Genomic DNA, 20487 nt, shown 5'->3' on the forward strand with positions numbered 1-20487 from the left:
GAATTCGGGTTATTTTATTTCCATCGAAGTTTACAACTATGCATTACAAACACACAGTCCGAGTTACGTTTTCGATTCGTTCGATGCTTAAAAAAAATACTGTTAAATATAATTCCACGTCCGACTTAAACTTAAAATCCACAGTATCTAACTTAAACTGGCGAGTTTCGTCACAGACAATACGTCACACCAATCGGGATCCCTCGGACAATTCCGCCATAACGGCGATCGTGAAACTCGTTCAGAGCAACAAACTGTTTATCTGGGACAAATATGTTAAGCTACGTTATCACTGTTGAACAGTGTGTGCATGCTCAAATGATATACATGGGTGCATTATCACACATGCAAATCGTAGGGACTATACATGTACAATTTCCATGTACTTACGAATACATAATGACTTATTATGTGATAACGATAGGGAAACAAACAATACAAATTATCTTTCTCCATATTCAATTTTATAGTTTTATCGTCCTGTTGAAATAATTACCGTAAACAAAAAACAATCAACGAGATGCCTTGACAAAAATGTCTTTGTAAGGCAGGTTTTTCTGAAGGACGTTTTCTTCTTCTTCCTTTTTAAAAAAATCTGGTTAAACCTTCTATGATGTGCATAGATATTATCAATATAGTGGCGGAAATTTAATAATAACCTGAATTTATATCATGTTTAATATTTTGTAATTGGTTTGTGGTGCATAGTGTTCGAAGTTGTATAAAAATGGTAGCTTACCGGCAATTGCTGTATGAGTTGTATTCATTTCATCCCAGAAATTATGAAATAATCCAGACATTAAACATCTGATGGACCCATGATGTGTAAACGCAAATATCCTTCTAATACGCCACTGTCCAACGTCATACCCACCTTCCCTACCAATGTGTTGACAACTACTCGGCGTAGCAACCAGTCTCTTCTCAGGGTGGCTGAAATAAGCCCCCAGCCAGCCGGCACAGTCATCGCTGGCTTGTATGTGTAGCCGTTGTCCCTGTAGGTCTGGGACAGTAAGCGAACACTTTTACTGAAAACAGGTGACAGTATACCACTAGTAGAAGGCTAGGTACAAATAAAGTTTCTTTAAAGACGAAACTTGTTTGTGAGAGCAATGAAAAGCCATATCCTACTTGGTAGGAACACATTTACTACTTGATAGGGACTAATGTACTACTTGGTAGGGGCCTCATGTACTACTTGGTAGGGACTCATGTACTCATTGGTACAGACTCGTGTATTTTTGGTAGAGACTCATGTACTACTTGGTAGAAGACTCATGTACTATTTGGTAGAGACTCGTGTACTACTTGGTATGGGGACTCGTGTACTACTTGGAAGGGACTCATGTACATATTGTTAGAAACTCGTGTACTTCTTGGTAGGGACTCATATACTACTTGGTAGAGACTAATGTACCACTTGGTAGAGACTCATTTACTACTTGGTAGGGACTCGTGTACTTCTTGGTAGGGACTCATGTACTACTCGGTAGAGACCCATGTACTACTTGGTAGGGACTCATGTAATACTTGGCAGATACGTATGTACTATTTGGTAGGGACACATAAACTACTTTATAGGAACACATGTACTACTTGGTAAGGACTAATGTACTACTTGGTAGGGGCCTCATGTACTACTTGGTAGGGATTCATGTACTACTTGGTATGGACTCATGTACTACTCGGTAGAGACTCATGTGATACTTTTTAGATACTTATGTACTATTTGGTAGGGACACATGTACTACTTGTTAGGAACCAATGTACTACTTAATAGGGGACTCATGCACTACTTGGTAGATACTCATGTACTACTTGGTAGGAGACTCATGTACTACTTGGAAGGGACTCATGTACTACTCGGTAGAGACTCATGTATTACTTGGTAGGAGACTCATGTACTACTTGGAAGGGACTCATGTACTACTCGGTAGAGACTCATGTATTACTTGGTAGGAGACTCATGTATTACTTGGTAGGGACTCATGTACTACTTGGTAGAGACTCATGTATTACTTAGTAGGAGACTCATGTACTACTTGGAAGGGACTCATGTACTACTCGGTAGAGACTCATGTATTACTTGGTAGGAGACTCATGTATTACTTGGAAGGGACTCGTGTACTACTCGGTAGAGACTCATGTATTACTTGGTAGGATATTCATGTACTACTTGGAAGGGACTCATGCACTACTTGGTAGAGACTCGTGTATTATTTAGTAGGGGACTCAGGTTCTTTTTGTTTGGGGAATCATGTACTACTTGTTAGGGATAAATGTACTAATTTTTAGGGATGGTAACGAATATCCGGATATCCGAATACTGGTCAAGTATCCGGATAGTAAAAGAGGATACGAATACTTTTTTTTAACGATATGACCTCTTTTGTTATGCACATTACTTTCGTTATTGTATATTTCAACGTTAATCTGTATACTAGATATCGTTGACAGACTGTCATAATTTGATCCGTTGATTGGCTGTTGCTCAGCGGGTGCCCGTTAGAGTACTCGAATCACCTTAGTGCCAATCGAATACTTTCCTAATTGCCCATCGGCGCTTCCATGTTTTGATTTATGGCCATTTCATCCCGATAATTGACACCTAATGGCTACCTGACTTCAATTAACGGGTGAAACAGTGTGAAAAAACATGTGATCTGTACATTCAAATTAAAGTTTTTTCAATTGGTCAATATCAATATTTATCTGTACTAAAACACAGTATAAATAAAGTTGTGTATTTCATAACTGTTGCATTAACAATCAAATGAATCGAGCTCTGCGAGATATTTGTGTGACTTTCTAAACCAGTGTTAAATGTTAACACAATGTATATATATCGTAGCTTGCTGGAGTTTGTTTCAGTTGAACGATGTTAAAAAAACACACGACATTACGTTTTTTGCGACCTTCATATTTTTCTAATAAATAAAATAATTTGAATAAAGAAAACTTCTTAATAAGTTATATCGTTTATTATTGTGATTACAGTGCTAAAAAACGTATTCGCATTGTTGTAATGTTGGTTGTGATGTTGGTAGTAGTATTTTGTAGTTTACTTATAAAAGTATACGGATATCCGGATATATTCGGATACCTGATACGGTTATCCAGATACCGATTTTGGAAACGATTCCCATCCTTATATAAAAGGCTTATAAATCAAATGAGTTTGATAATTTTCACATTTTGGAAGGCATAGTTACTTCGTTCTGTGAAATATTACTGAGTAGCCGTGTTCATTAATCTCAACCTTTTCGACGTTATTGGTTGTATAATATAATACAGAAACTTTCGTTCCCATCGTGTAATGCAATTGAAGGATAAGGTTAATTGGAAATATCAGAATGCATCTAAAACGTGCATGTTATTAAATTAAACGTAAAACCCGCAATTGTAAACCAGCCACATAATATACCAAACGTATTGCAACTCTTCTGGAAGGAGGACAATTACTGCCTGTTGTCTGTATTGATCAATCGTACTTTCAGTAACGAAAATGTTCGAAAACATGCGTAAACGTTTCGCTCTCTAGAACGACATGGATAGATACGAACTGTTTTGCAAATCGCGAACGTAGGAATTAAAAAGTTTGCTTACAAAACCAAAATAGCGGACGGCTATTTTGTTGCAGAATGAAATTACTATATATGTGATTTTAAACTGCAACAGCATTGATCTACATTGTTGTCATCGATAACTACACCAAAATATGCTTTAAAATGAAAAAGTATACGTTATTTCAAAATTTATAAACACAATCAAATTTGAACCGATGGGGACCGCCTCTTTAAACGTTCACGGCGATCTGTATGGTTCGAAAAGCTCTGAATGTGAAACAAACGGTTATTGGCGAATGTTCGGACTTTGACATGATGCGACTTTCAGTGTGATTTGCGTCCGTCCCTTTGGTAGGTACTAGTGAAACAATATGCCAGTTGCGCAGTTATAAAACCGTTGAAACACAGTGCAGTAAGCGAGTTGGTTTTGATTGTGTTAAATATAGGAATAGTTCCAATGCAGCCTATGGATTGATAGTTACAGGTAAGATTGATTCATCTGTCTTAAAAATCGTTAGAAACATTTTATTTGTGTATTTAGCATAAACTCAATTATTCGAGTGTACTAATAGAGAAACTAGTACATGCTAAGATACCTAATATTTTGCTTTTAAAAAAGTAATTGATATAGTGTTTTCACTGATCTGTTAGATAATAAGTACAATTATTTTATATACAATGTACATAGGATTTAAAGGCAAATTTTAATATGTTCATAAGAAGTAAGACAACATTTTATATGTGTATTTGATATGTTATACGCACATGTTCAATGACAATATCAGGTATCGTATTAAAAGAACTTTGCAGTATTCAAACCAAGAATGAGACATGTTTAATTATCAATTGTAGGAGCCTTTGATGTTCTCAATAAATAAATTATTTTGAAAAATATATACATAAAAATCAATACATTATACAAGTTCTTTGTAAAATAGTTTACAAATAGTTGCACTTAATACATTAACTTCACAAGTTTACATTATTTCTAATACTCAGGTCCATTTGCATGAGACCCATATAAACATATTTTCAAAGTTGGTTTAATTTTAAAGAATTAGTTTTACAAGATAACGGGATTTGTAATTCTAGTCAAATTATCACATGCAAAGTAGATAAACACAAATAACAATAAAGTATCGTGACCCACGCTTATCGCAAAAGGTCAAATAAGAATTTTATAGGTACAGATAAAAGAAGATTTGTAGTTCTATATTTACATAATTTTGCATTTGTCAGGTACTGATTCTTAGCGAATGCGCTTTATTGTCGTTTCGCCTTTTTTAGATACACTGCTCAGCATATAACCATTGGCTGACCAGGCACTTTCAATTTACATAGATTTCGCAAGTCCAAGTGCGACAAACACCAGCAGATTTTGGGTCTGATCTTCGTTTATGAAGATTTAACCATGTCATCTGCGCGCCTTAAGTTCGCGTCTTGGAGTGTAAAGTTTTTGTCTGGCCCTGTAGCTTGTGTATTTTACTATTATATGGCGGGGTTTACGTCCGCCATGTTTTCCAATTCTGTGAGAGCGATCTATTTCATTGATGGACACAACCCGAGGTCTTGCACAATTGACCCTTCGTCGTGTGTGCTAGATTGGAGTCTGTACTGTAAGGCATTTCGAAGATGCGAACGTTATTTCGACTGCTATATTGCTCGCTGGTATCCATCGAGTATTCAAGGTCCGTAACGCGGTCTCGCAGCATTCTGTTTTCATGGCGGAGTTACTGTTTGTCATTGTCAAGGCTCTCTAGCCGATTCGATAGCCAATATATAACCCCGGCAACGATCGATTTTATCATACTTTTCGTTAAAAGTGAATGGGGGATAAGATATAATATTTGACGACTTGAACTATCGCCATCATGGTTTTGTCGCCAAGGTTGACATCAGCTTTCTACGTATCCGCCATGCTTTCAAAACGTAAAGCTAAATTCATAGCTAGAACCACTGGTTAGCCTATTTTTCTTAATATCGCCACCCTGCTCGGGTGTAGACACAACTGATATCGTCATTTTGGTTTTAGCAGCTATATTTGGTGCAGATGCGTCAAAGCTCACAAGGAACAAACAATCAGAGCTTATTTTTTCCTTATTTTAGATTGGCCGTGAACTGCCATTTCACAATATCGAAACGGACAATTTACAAATCTAATACGGCCACACAATAATAAAAAAACGTCCAATTTAACTATGAAAATCAGACGTTTTTGTCTAAAAAAAACTGTCAAAAACGGCTATTACACAGTTCCAAATTACGTTTCATTTTAGTGTCATCAGTGGACGTTCAGACGTTATTTACGTCCAAATATATTTTATTGCTGAACGCCAAAACATAAACTCTCAAACGTGTTCGTACATAAAATGTTTGCCAGAAAATCCAGTCAAAGAAATTAATTGTTTTAGTAAAAAAAACATATTGCTTCAACACAGTTAATCACCTTTTCCAATTCAAATCTATAATTCTGTACATTAGCAACAGTATTAGTTCACAAAAAACTACATAAACACAAGCTTTTGCCATTTCTAAAGTTCAATTGACATCGTGGTTCACTCTGATTTCAAAACGAGGCTCAATTTAGGGTACGACACTTTGTGTACGAATTGGAATAGTAATGTGTGTGTGTATATTTATTAGTCCTCAATCTTGATGAAATTAAGACAGACCAACGAATACAGGTTATAACCGCTCTGTATGCCGACTTGATAAGAATCAGCGCTACTCCCTTGGCGGGAGCTGAATACTCCTGCACATGCACCAAGAACAGCAGTAACTCGCCGGAAGTCCCAGAACCATTCCACGTTGATTCACTGATTCCTATGATGGCGAGGTTGAACTTTCTCATATATGCGGCTACTTGCGCTGTATTCTCGGTCTCGTGGATGGTTCAAACATTCCATGTACCGATGGTGGCTGTGATCCTGTAAGATGTGATGGTCTTCGGACAGACGGCTTGCACTTGACTCTTGCTTTCACTCCCCAGCGTCATACGCTCTCCATATTGAGGTTCATCTTCTCACAGGTCCGCGATGTCTCTTGTTATGCCGTTTGGCGTTTCTTTAACCTGCGTGTTTTTCACAGGGTATGGTAGCTGGTCATTCGCGCAGCCCTCCTTCTTGTTCAGTCGGGCTTGGGACCGTCATTGGCGGAGTTATAAAAAGCGTTACAAACGCTTTATTATTTTAAAGATTTTAAATATTGGTTATCTATTACCGAACTGTTTTTAATGTTCTTAGCCAGAAGTAATATTGCGGTAGTTTGAACTTAATTTATATATTAATTTTTGAATGTATGGAATTGTGTGTGAAACTTCATTTTCAGGAAAATACCTAATATAAACCAAAGCCTTGATCGATGAGTCGGATGAATCTACATGAGTCTTACAAATAAGATTGAAAAAGAAGTCATCAAACAAAACGAAATTATATTGAATAAATAAAATGCTTACCAAATTGATAACTTTAATCCAACTCTTCTCACAATAACGTCCAACATTATGCACTTCAATTTCATTTCATTTTTTTCTATGGAACTTAATCTTTCATAAACCACCAGAAATATCGGGTGCTGACTAATCTGACCAAAAACACGATTTTCAAAATCTAATGACTCTTCAGAATGTTTTATTTTAAACCTATTGAAGTTATTATTGATAACAAGCTCTCAATCCATAATATTTGATGAGTTAGGGGATGCTCTTTTTATAATTAAACATTTCAAATGGCCAATATTTGTGGGGCAGCTTTTAACCATTTATTTCTTGAACTCGAGAAATGAATTTATATATCAACAATTCGATTTTTTTTTATCAGACAATCATTTTTAGAAACCAAAAATCTGTCGTATTTTCTGATTTTTTAATACAAGAATTTGTTTTATTGATATCAAGAAATGATTTTCTGATATCTAAAGATCGAATTCTTAATCTCGATATGGCGGTGAAATATTATTAGAAGTTAACCGAATAATATAACGATGGAACAAATTATACAGTCCTGACAATCCTACCAATTGTATGCATAAAAAATCTCTCAATGTAAAAGAAACACACACTATATTTTGTGTGAAAACATGCCTGTTAAAAGGTTATGTTTCAAGACACATATTCGGCACAAACACGGGTCGCTTTCTGATGAGTAAGTAAAAGGCTGAAAGCATTAACTACAAATTCATGCGTTCGTTTCTTCCTTTTCCCACTAGTACTTCATCCGCATGATCATCGATTGCTTTATGTAGTTTTCGTTGAAATCGAATTAATGAAAAAAATGCCTAAATGTAACCGATGTTGCTCAATCTTATATCATTATAATACATTATCTGTGGAGAACTATTAAAAACCTTAACAAGTATGTTAAATCTCCTCTGTTTGGGAGACTTTTTGACGATGCTGGAACAGCATCGTCCAAGGTTTGATAATCACCTAAAAATGTTTCACAATGGCAACCCATGTAAAAGACCGAGCCAGTCCGATTGAGATAACTCGATTTTTCAGTTACTTCCCTTTTGCATACGCCACTGCGTAGGAGCATTGATAACATTCTCCTAGCAGAGTTGTCGTTCGTGTTTCAACATTCAACAATGGCCGCCTTAATGAGAGTCTCGATTCAAAACTTTCTTACTGCATACATTGGCTTGTTTCGCTATTTGGAAACTGTCATTTAGGATATATGAATAATTTATTTACTAAATCTCCGTTTATGACAACAATAGTTGGAATTCGAAGGATATATACTCGATGTGAATGGAGGACTTTCTGGATCGTAACAGCTTGACATGGCAAAACTGGCATACTGATTACTGGTATTTTTAGTTATCAATATAAGTCACATTGTGCTTTATAAATTGTATTCGAGAATTGTGCGACTTATTGAATGACTATGATACCCGATATCAACATTTCATCGGGGATTTGCAGATCACCAAGCTGTCCTGAGATTCAACATTGATTTCAAACTCTTTACTGGTTAGTACTCTTTCTTAGTGTTAGTACTTTTTATCATTTTAAAGTTAAATGAACTGTGTCACAGTAAAAGGGACATTAAGGCGATTGTGGCCAGTTTGGATCTAGATCAGCCAGCAGTCGCTTGAAAGCTGTTTGCTTAAAAGCTGACAATAACAAATAATTTAATTGGATACTGATTTGACTGCGCTTTTCCTGTGACCTGGCTCAAATAACAGAATTGTCATTAATCAAATTATTTATTTCGAACATTAATCAATTGTTTTTCTTGTCCCACGGAATCAATGACTCCAGCACTTTCCTGTTGAGAAGTGAATACTGCTAAAGGCGATGCTAGGGGGCGTGAGAGATGTTGCACCTTCCAGTATCGCTCGATTGTTCATTGTCGGCTCGGGTACAACGTACATGTACCCCGGGTACTCTTAAGTATACTTACATGTATCCCGGGTATGGTAAATATACTAAAAAGTACCCGGGAAATTTAACCCTAAATCAGTCGTTGTCGACTATTTTTTTTGTAATAATAATATATATACACATTTATGTCAATTTTCTGTAGAATGGCCTCTATATTATCGGAACTCATACTCAAAAAGCATGTTGATGCAGTGTTTATTGAAGAGAAGTGTGTTTAAGATAATCGGTCGCGCGTTTTACGACATCGGATTTTGGGCGCGAATACAACTCGGGTACAGTCTTATATGGACCGAGTACAATTACGTTTATTTACCGTACCTGGGGTACATGTAAGTATACTTAGAGTACCCAGGGTACATGTAAGTATACTTAAGAGTACCCGGGGTACATGTAAGTAGTACCAGAGCCGACAATGACCAATCAAGCTCCATTATCCCTCATAACCGACTCAAAAAACCAAGTCGGCAATATTTGACTTAATTTTTGGTTTGGTTGCTCTCGAGGGATCGAAAATTTCAGAATTTTCCTAAAAGCCCTACGGGTTTGATCCCCAGAAGCGACATTGAAAACTAAGAAACTTTGTTATTTAAAAGGTTGCTAAACCTGATATACAATCATAATGTGAATTATCTCTTACATGATGTTCACCAGTCATATTATATAAAAACAGCAGTAGTAAACAACTGGACAATAATTAATGAACGCATCTTTCATTTGTCTTTGACACTTTGATTCTGACATGGCCTAAATTTTAATATGTGACTGGACTTTACCAGCACTCTTGTAACAGAGCTAAAATTGAAATGTACCATTGAAGATCGTCTAAATCCAGATTTGCTATTATAGACGTGTGGAAAGTTTTAAGGGTGTGACAAGCAGGGTTGGCACCAATCGACCGCCCCGGTTTTAACCGACGGTTTTTACCGGTTAAAACTGCCCTGGTCAATACTCCCAAAGTGGTCATTACTGGTCAATACTGGTCGATTGAACTTTACCCCATATTTTGATTAATAGTCCATGCCTAATTAAACAATATTGATAATATAAATTAAACAGACATGTTGCCAATAATGTCTTAAGCTATTAATACCCACTATTTTATACCTGTTCATGCAATAAGTAGGCCAATCTCTCAAAATTTTGCAAATAAGTCAAAGTTGGTCAATTGGATTTTTCTGGTCGATTGAACTTTTTTTTCAATTCTAATGAATTATGAATGCTCAGATTATTCTGTGCTTGATTCAACAAGAACCTGTCCATTACAGTGTATGAGTTGTTCATCATGCCCCACTGTGCCCACAGTCTTCTCACCTACACATGTAAACAGTTTGGGGCACCCAAAACTGATAATAGGGCCTTAAATGGCACTTTTCGACACGACCCTTACTTTTCATGTATTCTTGCCTAGATTTCTTTAAATACTTTTTAAACAAAATAGTGAAAATCTTTTATTTTCCATTGATATAAAAATAAAAGACATAATAAATAATTATTAAAAGAAAAAAATAATTGAAAAGAAGAGTCTAGAGTAGACCCACAATTGGAAAACATTATTTGTTGTCAAAATCAAGAACTTTGATTGCTTATTCATTTGAATACCAATTGAACTTTTAAATATGAAAGGAAAAAACACTCCAAAAACAGAAATGAGACAAATAAGAAGTAACTATTAAATGAATAGCAAGTAATCTCTGTTGTGTGAGTGATATGAAATAGCCTTAGGGCAGATTTGCTTCATTGTCAATATCAGAGACATAAGTTACATAACACTGCATGCATTTTATGACCAATTAAGGCTTAGGGGCCAAATTCATGACCCTAGAAAACACAAGAGTTCTGCTTGTCCATCTGCTTATCAAATAGATATATCAATAGATAAGTGAAATACTATGGTAACTACAATAGTAATAATACTTTAATAACAGATGTGATACACTGAGATAAAGATATTGCCTTAGTCCTTATGTATTTGAGGCCGTTTCCATAAATAATAAAGCAGTATTTTTTTTACAGCTTTAAAGATTTTTTTTTACAATAAATAACTAAAAAAAAATACATAACAATTATTGATAAATATAAAATAGCTCCTTTGTGATGTTTAAATGCTACAATTTTCAATCGACCAGTATTGACCAGTAATGACCAGTATTGACCGGTTTTAACCAGGTAATTTACCACCGGCCCGGTTAATACTCAATTGACCTGTCAATATGCCAACCCTGGGACAAGTAAGCAAAAATTGGTCATTACCCAGAGGCCACAACTGATCTATGAATGTATTAAAACAAGAAAAATCAGTTGGCCATAACTTTTTTAATATTGAACATAGCAACTTGATATTTGGCATACATGTGCATCTCATGGAGCTGCACATTTTCAGTTGTGAAAGGTGAAGGTGAAGGTCATCCTTCAAGGTCAAATGTCAAATATAAAGCGTCTGTCTGTCTGTCCGAAAACTTTAACATTGGCCATAACTTTTTCAATATCTCATAGAGCTGCACATATATCAATATCTCATAGAGCTGCACATATTGATTGGTGAAAGTTCAAGGTCATCCTTCAAGGTCAATGTCAAAGGTCAAATTTTGCAATATTGAAGATAGCAACTCCAAATTCGACTTGCCTTAAATAAAGGACCAACTAATTGTTTTTAATGAAAATTCAATACTGCTCCAGCAGCTGGAGTTTCACTTCTTTATATTTATAATGCATGTGTTTGTCATGGAGCTGCACATTTTGAGTGGTGAAAGGTCAAGGTCATCCTTCAAGGTCAAAGGTAAAATACATGGGTTCAAAGCTGCGCAGAGGGGGCATTGTGTTTCACAAACACAGCTCTTGTTTAATATATTTTCTGCACATTTCTTCAAAAAACTTACATCAATACACGATTTTCTTCGTTAATTCAATCATTCCTGACAGACTTGTGTACATATTTCGCTTACATTTTGACGCGCGTAGGTAGGACCGCATTACCGCTTCCGAAATGTGTATTTATACTATTGCCTTCGAGGAACTTATCTGATGTTTGACGGAAAGGGCCGAACATGTGCGAGTGTGGGTCAAGTTCCCCACAGGTACTACTTTCCCGTTCCCTCAATTTTTTTTCCGTACCTAAAATGTTTCGAACCCAGTTTTTTTTCGTACCCAATTTTTTTTTCATCCCTAATTTTTTGTTCGTACCCAAATTTGTTTCGGTCCCAATTTTTGTGTTCCAAAATATTTGTTCGTACCCAAATTTGTTTTCATACCCAAATTTTTTTCGCAAAATTTTTGTACCAATTTTTGTTTCGTACCAACATACACAATTGTGGTGATTGTGGTGATGTAGATAAACTTAACTTGATGCTTTTATATCCACCTTCTCAAAAGCATCGTCACACCAGTACTGTCAGTACTTCGATTAAACTCTATCACAGAGGGATAGACCTTATTTCAAACGTGTTCATAATACTGGCACAGCATTAATTTCGCATTATTTAATTAATCATGCGTGTTTTCTGCTTTTTAATTTACTACAAAAAAATAAAAATAAAAATTAAAAAAAAAGTTTTTAACGTGATGATTGTGTTCTGCATTACACAGTTGAATATATGATGCAATATATTTAAGGGTATATATCCATTAAAGCATGACTAAATAAATGAGCATAAGCATACTATAAACTATAAAACATGCATTTGTTAGGGTCCATATTTTAATAACCATTACTTAATCTCGAAAAAAAAATGACATTAAAACAATAATATAGCTCAATATAACAATAAGCTAGTTAGTCCGTTAACTATTAATAATGAGCGGAAAAGACCGAATGCCTAGAGAAACTTCGAACGTTTGCATGAACGCGTGAAAAATACTTCAAGATATTAAAGTTAGCAAAATTGACGGCCTTAACGTCCATTATATTTAAAGGTCAAATGCTATGCTTTGTAAAACCCGTAAACACCATTTATTTATTCATTGAATATAATGCATATAAAAACGTTTTTGCATATCACTTCGATTCAATCGCGGTGTAATTAGCGAGAACGAATATGACAAAGTCGCAAGTTTTCACACATTCCGATCCACTCGCCATTTTCATTCAATTCTGTAGGGACGTCAATCATACCTCTGCGCAGAGCGCATGTACGCAAGAACGAACCGGCGTTATAGGGTTTCGGATATGGATTTGCTCTCATCTTTAGTAAGACAATTTGGTAGATGATAGTGATTATGAAGAGTTTTCCTTTGGACCTTACATGTATGATCCGGAATTTAGTGACAGTCAGTCTGATTTTTTAAATCTAACTCGGGCAGCGAGGAATTTTTTGCCGATGCTCTAGATGTCCATCGTGTTGGGAATACGGATTGGTTAATACATAACTTTCTTATTTTGTTTAATGCACATGTTCGGGGATACGGATTGTTAAATATATAACTTCTTCATTTGTTTAATACACATGTCGGGAAAAACACAAACACAAATTCGTTGATTCTAATTCAACACTACGAGCGCGTTGAATATGGAATATGACTACGTTGAATGGTTAATAAATATCCACACAGAATTGATACTTGCACCAGTTCTGAATGTAAAGAATTTCTGAATTGACAATCAACCATATTTTGTATTTTCAGGTGAACATGTTCATGTTGCACACCGTATCGTATGCAGATTGAGTGCAAATGCTGCACTGAGTACCCAGAGCTGATGGAGAGGATGAAAGACACAGGGGAAAAGTGCATAACTGAGCACACAGGCTTCCATGCAAACTGTCCCCACCCAGATGTCATTGACGTTTTACGAGTTCCTTGAAATAAACTATGAAGAACAAATACATGAGTAGGATGTTATTAACAAAATACTCAGAATACATTCAATTTAATGAACGCACCCAAATAAGGATGAAAACAAAATAGATCGATTGTATGTATACAAAGTCTATATATCTATCAATACTGTCTAAACTCCCCTTTCAGGTATTATTGACAGGTGCGCAGTCAGTGCATGATAAAAGTGTTAGAAGTGAAAAAGTGAGAAAGATAAAAGTATGGGTGACGTGAAGTGATTTAAGGTTAAAAACTGATAAAATCATGTTTCCCGGAGTTCAAGGGGTTGAAGGGGAAGGCAGGGACTGCCTAAACTCTTCAAGATCAGGATGAAAAACTGTAGTGGCAGGGAGGTTGTTCCACATCACAATAGCACTTGGGAAGAATGAAAACTTATAATAATTTGCAGTGGTATGGATCTGTATGTAGGAGAGGAGGTGCATGTGACGAGTGAATCTGGTGGGTCTCTCGATATATGATGGTAGGGGCACAGCCACTTAACCCTGGATAATTTTGAAAAAGATGATTAATTAAGTGTCATATCGTCTGTCTTATAGGGTCTGCCAACCAAGTTCCTGTTGCATGGAGGTGACACTGTCATATTGGGAATAATTATGCTTGACCCAGCGGACTGCTCGACGCTGTAAATTTTCATTTTTTTGTATATTTTGTCATGTGTGAGGACTCCATACGGAAGAAACATATTCAACCTGTGGTCTAACTATGGTCTTGTATGCGAGCTGGCGAATGTTGGAATTTCTTGTCTGTATGTTCCTGCGGAGAAAACCAAGAGATTTATTATCGTATTTTTAATTCTATTTATATGGGTGTTCCAGGAAAGGTCCTTTGAAATGTCCACGCCTAAGTATTTTGCATTGTCAACAGTTTCATATATTTGTCCATGCAATCTGTAATTAAAAGAAGTATGACAGTCATGCATTTTGTTTATTGTAAGGTATACGGCAGTGTCATCTGCACAAAAGCAAACTTGAAAAGTAATAGATTGAGGTAAGTCATTTATAAAGAGAAGAAAAAGTAACGGACCAAGCACAGACCCTTGTGGTACCCCGGAAGTCACTGGTACTTCGGATGATATTTCTCCATCTAGATCAACACGTTGAGTACGACCTATAAGGAATGATTTGATCCATGAGAGAGTAGCTTTATCCACACCATGTTCATGTAATTTGAATAGCAGTTTAAGGTGGTTTACTTTGTCAAACGCTTTGCTGAAATCAAGCAATATTAGATCAGTTTGTTGTCCAGATGACATATTTCGTGCCAGGTCATCAATGAGTTGTAGAAGTTTTGTTTCGCAGGAACGCTTTTCTCTGAAGCTATGCTGTAAGTCATCAAGTATGTTATATTTATTGAAATGAGCTGAAAGATTAGATGAAAGTATGTGTTCTAAGGATTTACACAAAATACAGGTGAGAGAGATAGGTCTGTAATTTGTTGGGTCTTCTTTGTTCCCTTTCTTGAACAGCGGTATTACATTTGCAGATGTCCATACTTTCGGGAGAATTCCGGAGTCTGAGAATTTCTGAAAAAGGAAGGTAATTAATGGAGCAATTTGTGAGCTTAATTCTTATAGAACAACATGTTTGATGTTGTCCGGACCTGCTGCCTTGTCTGGTTTAAGATTGGATAGCAACTTCTGCACCCCATTGACACTGAATGTGATCTTTGGCATTGTTGGAAATTTTCTGAAAGATGAAGATGAAATTTCATTTAGATTTCTGAAAAAAGAGAGACATGATTGTGAAAGGGTAAGGGGGGATATAGGTGTGAAAACGGATTGGAATTGTTGGCTCAAAAGAGACAATACAGTTGCTTCGGATTATAGATGGATCTGTTCTCTTGAACGTCAGGGTCTTCAATGCCTAAAATGGACTTGATATATTCCTTATAAGCAATTTTAGTATTTCGTTTGATAAGGTTTTTAACATTTAGGAACATTTGTCTGGTCTTATGAAGTCCATTGTTTTTTAGTCTGAAATAAAGTTTATCTCTTTTTCTCATTAGTCGTTTTATCGGTTAGGTAATCCATGGTAACGATCTTCTTGTACCTATAGTTTTTGATGGAATAAATTGTTTAATACCAGTTGATATCTCATCTGAAAAAATTGACCAACGTTCTTCTACCGAGGTACTTTCACTGTTTTCAAGAAACCTGTGACTCACTCCTTGCATATGGGTTTTGAAATAATCCCAGTCTGCCTTTCTATACAGCGGTACAACCCTGGGTTTCTGTTTTGTTATTTTTGGTTTTAGATCTGAAATAAAAGATACAATATCATGGTCTGAAATACCTGGAAGAGATTTTACAGAGTTAACAAGAGTATGATTAGAGGTCAGGAAAAGGTCCAAGATGTTGTTTCCTCTTGTGTTTTAAGTCACCATTTGAGTAAGGTTAAAATCTGCATGCAAGTCAATAAAGTCATCATAAAGTTTTACATTACTACATCCAGGTTTTATTGGGGGTATGTGTTCTGTATCCCAGGAGAATTTGGGGTAATTAAATCTCCAAGTACCCAAACATTTCCTTTCATGTTGGTGATTAGCTCTAGGGATTTCCTAAATTCTTCTGAGCTTAACACATCAGCTTCTTTTTGGTCGATAGTATGCTGCAATATATAAAGGTTTACAGGAGGTTAAATGAATTTTAATCCAGAGTATTTCACAGTTAGGTTTTAGTTGTCTCAAATATAAAGACTCCTCCACCTTTGCTGCTTCGGTCTTCTCTGAATAGGGTATTACCTAAAGATTTTGGGAAAATTTCACTGTCTTTATGATCTTCGGTCAACCAGGATTCCGTACCTACAACAATATCTGGTTTATAATTATCTAATAAGGCATAGAATTCTGCTTTTTTATTTGCTATGGACCGAAAGTTTACACATATAACATTTAATTTTGGGTACTATTTAAAGGGTGTTTTCTGAGGTCCAGGCTTGGTGGCCGTCAGCGTTTTAGTCCATCTGGTCTGTGTAACATCATTTAGTGGTTCGAAGCTGTTATGGGAAGAGAGGGACGACAACGAGTGCAATGAACCACTCGAGAAATTATGACAATCACATATCGAACATACCCATGAGAAAGACACATCTAATGCTACTATGTCATTGTATGCATTTGAATCAACATTCTGACAATTTATATGGAACCAGTGAGAACATGTGTCACACTCTATGGCTAAATCATTTTCAAAAACTTCGGTACCACATGAACCACATGGGTATTCGGGGCCGGGATTCGTCTCTATGTCATTAGATAATGAGAGAAGCAAAATACATAAGTATATCAGTGATTAAGTACGAGTACATTTCTGTGGAATTCGCCACTTGTTGAATTTTAGTAAGCAACCATAGATATGAAAATTTCTAGGCATGATACTATTTGGACGAACAGTGGGCCTTGGCTGGTTGGGGAGGCTGCTGTTTGGAGTGAAAAAAAAAACAAGTATAAGAACAGCAATGCTGTCAAATGAATCAAAATACCTGTATGCATAATTCAAAATAAGCCTGTAATGGCTACCAGCGGTCAAGGTCACTTGGACGAAAAACTGTAATGCACACAACAGTACTATAACTACCAGAAACGGAGGCAAGTAGCCAATAAATCAGTGAAACAACCTCTTATTTCATGAACACTACCTATTAAACCTGAAAAGTATATTACCTGTTTTACATAATCATCGTGTTATTGATAATCATGCATTATATCAAATATAACTTAACTTATTATGTATGAATAAAACATAAGCGTGCAAGGGAATGCATTTTGGAACGATTATATTGTTGTTATTTATTGTTTTTACTGACAACGAACTCGGGAATGGAACACAATCTTCGAGCGTCTGTTTGTGATTACCACAAAAATGTATATACATGGCTTATCTTCGCGACCATGTTTTAGAACCCAAATACTCAGAAATGGAAATGCTTTCAGAATAAATTAAATTTAATGAACGAACACAAATAAGGATGAAAACAAACAAGAAATACATCGATTTTTATGTACGCAGCATATAGTAACTGATTTGAACCTGTATATGTCTGTTAACACTTACATTGTTGCACATTAAATAAATTATCTTGATAAATATAATTGTTTCTATTTAATTGTTCACTCCAATTTTGATACTTTTTGTTTCAGCGTTTTTAACCTGGTGTTTAATTGCCCCTTTGTTCATCACAAACCGATTATTCGCTATGATCGGATACTGTCCAGACAAAGAAATCGTGGTGTCATAAACTCAGAAACCTATACTTGGGTCCCTGGATAAACCACATGTGGTAGACTAGTGTCTGGTCATTTAACACAATTTATGATACCTCCATGTCCATGTCATCTTTTGGCATATTGAGCAGTCATATAAGCCCAATTTTACAGCCAAAATACTTAACAGTTGCTTTAATAAAATATTGTAACAAATTTAAATAAAATGAAGACATGTGTCCGACATGGATTAACAGGAACTATATAGTGTATAGATATTAGCCAGTTTAATCAAAATAATAAAGTGTTTAATTACTATAAGTTTAAAAAATTATACAAATTTAGTGCTACACAGTTAACTACGGTGGCATAAAGGGGACATAGGAATTTTTTTATTTAACGGTCTCTATGACGTGCGCACGTCATAGCTATGACATGCGCACGTCATAGCTGACCAATGATAATATTGTTGTTTTCAGTCAACAAAGAAGTTCACTGACAAACACCTATCGCAGTGTGTCAAGTACATGACTGCGCTTTGACCCCCATAATTGTTTCAGCATTAATGTTAAGTTGTTTTAAGTTTGTACTAAAATTTAATTGGATAAAATAACTATTTAGTTCATGTTTAAGAATGTGATTCAGTCTGCGATTTATTGTTATAAAAAATAATAATCTTTTTACAAATGCAATAGTCTTTAACTATCCCTTGCCAAATGAACTAAGAATGTGGATACTGAATAGCTCAAATTTCTGCATATCTGTTGTCATGTTCTTAATGTCCATTGCTAGAATTCAGTGTGTGTGCGTGTGTGTGTGTGTGTGTGTGTGTGTGTGTGTGTGTGTGTGTGTGTGTGTGTGTGTGTGTGTGTGTGTGTGTGTGTGTGTGTGTGTGTGTGTGTGTGTGTGTGTGTGTGTGTGTGTGTGTGTGTGTGTGTGTGTGTGTGTGTGTGTGTGTGTGTGTGTGTGTGTGTGTGTGTGTGTGTGTGTGTGTGTGTGTGTGTGTGTGTATGTGTGTGTGTGTGTGTGTGTGTGTGTGTGTGTGTGTGTGTGTGTGTGTGTTTGTATAGCTATCAACGTGGGGACTCAACCTTGACTGCACACCAACGTTGCGAGGACTGGCGGGCAGTGAGGGGACTTACACTATAGTCCTCAGAAAGTTTTCATTTATTTCCGTTCGTTTTGTTGTCCTACATCTTTTAAACTTAAAACTACATAGTCCTCAAGTTATCGGCTACCCATGGTACTCATACACATATTACGCACAGTTTACTACTGTCACGTGACCTTGAAAAGTGTAAAATCGACTGGTATCCTTGTTTTCCCGCCTGTATGGCAATTCGCTATAGTTTGGTACCCCGCTTCATGTGATATATGCAAATGATGGTCCTCGTCTTGTATGTAGTTGTCCAGTGTGTAATATATGCATGACGTCAGAGGTCGCGACCTTAACTTCAGTGCGAGGACTTACACTCTAGTCAAAATGGCGGAGACTGAAAACGTGTTGTTAAAACAACTGTTGACATGGATTACAATGTTGGTGTTGCAGAAAATAAATATGCTCCATTAACTAGTGGAATATGGGTATCTTTCAACAAGGTATGATAAACAACGCTTTATTTTTTGTTTGTTGCTTATTTGAATGCAAAACATTAACACCGCAAATCAACATACGTCGAGGATATTTTTTCAATTTTAGTGATATCAAAAACGTCGCAGAGATTCGTCGTAGTGAACCAGTTAAAAGCGATTGTTGTGAATATACTGTAAGTTTTCTTTTTACATTTATTATTTTCAAGCTATATTTTTGATACACGATGTTTAATGTCATGTTTTTGTTTGCATTCGAAAAATTGTTAATGGTGAAATAATCTTTTTATACTAAACATGGATTGCTCAAAGTTGCTTATATTCGTCATTGTTGGTGAAAGTAGAACCCCTAACATTTTTTCGTGTGAAAATACCGGGAACAATCTGTACTCCACCAACTGATTTACATCATCATCTCAACATGTGATCTCGTTTGGTCAGTGACTCATTATGCTTATTATCTAAACTTTGTGACTGTGATCTCGTTTGGTCAGTGACTCATTATGCTTATTATCTGAACTTTGTGACCATATTTTCAAATGTTTCATAAGAACAATACATAAACCGCCACAAAACGCTATATAGTGTTCTAGCAGCAGGTGGCTCGAATAATTATCACGCGCTTTCGTTTTAAAAACAGGTTCGTTTCTGTATTTCACATGTAATTTATAATTCAATGACATGTGATGAAAGATCTTAGACAGTCGTTTGACCCTTTTCATATAATATAAAACGTAGAGACCACAAATTTTTAGTTAAAAAAGGGTACATACTTTTTTTACTCATGGTTGGTAGCTTATGAAGGGAAAACAATGAAAAATCAGGTTTTGCATTCTTTTTTGGACAGAACCAATAACCTTATGCTAACAAATAAGATTTGCAAAGTTCTGACCTCGTGTATGCACCAAATTGCAATTG

The 20487-nt window shown here is 35.9% G+C and overlaps 2 protein-coding genes across 4 annotated transcripts in view; one reads left to right on the forward strand and one right to left on the reverse strand.

The window, feature by feature from the left end:
- LOC127850559 (alpha-(1,6)-fucosyltransferase-like) overlaps window positions 1-899 on the reverse strand; it is a 53805-nt gene extending 52906 nt beyond the window's left edge. For both annotated transcript variants that reach the window (XM_052383678.1, XM_052383677.1), the window contains exon 1: window positions 740-899. The gene's annotated coding sequence lies outside the window, so the exon portion shown is untranslated. The remainder of the gene's footprint in view (window positions 1-739) is intronic.
- Window positions 900-3488: 2589 nt separating this feature from the next.
- The window catches only part of LOC127850569 (plexin-A1-like), a 314190-nt gene continuing 297191 nt past the window's right edge, over window positions 3489-20487 (forward strand). For both annotated transcript variants that reach the window (XR_008035353.1, XM_052383697.1), the window contains exon 1: window positions 3489-4050. The gene's annotated coding sequence lies outside the window, so the exon portion shown is untranslated. The remainder of the gene's footprint in view (window positions 4051-20487) is intronic.

Source organism: Dreissena polymorpha, chromosome 11 (assembly GCF_020536995.1).
Source record: "Dreissena polymorpha isolate Duluth1 chromosome 11, UMN_Dpol_1.0, whole genome shotgun sequence".
Taxonomy (NCBI): domain Eukaryota; kingdom Metazoa; phylum Mollusca; class Bivalvia; order Myida; family Dreissenidae; genus Dreissena; species Dreissena polymorpha.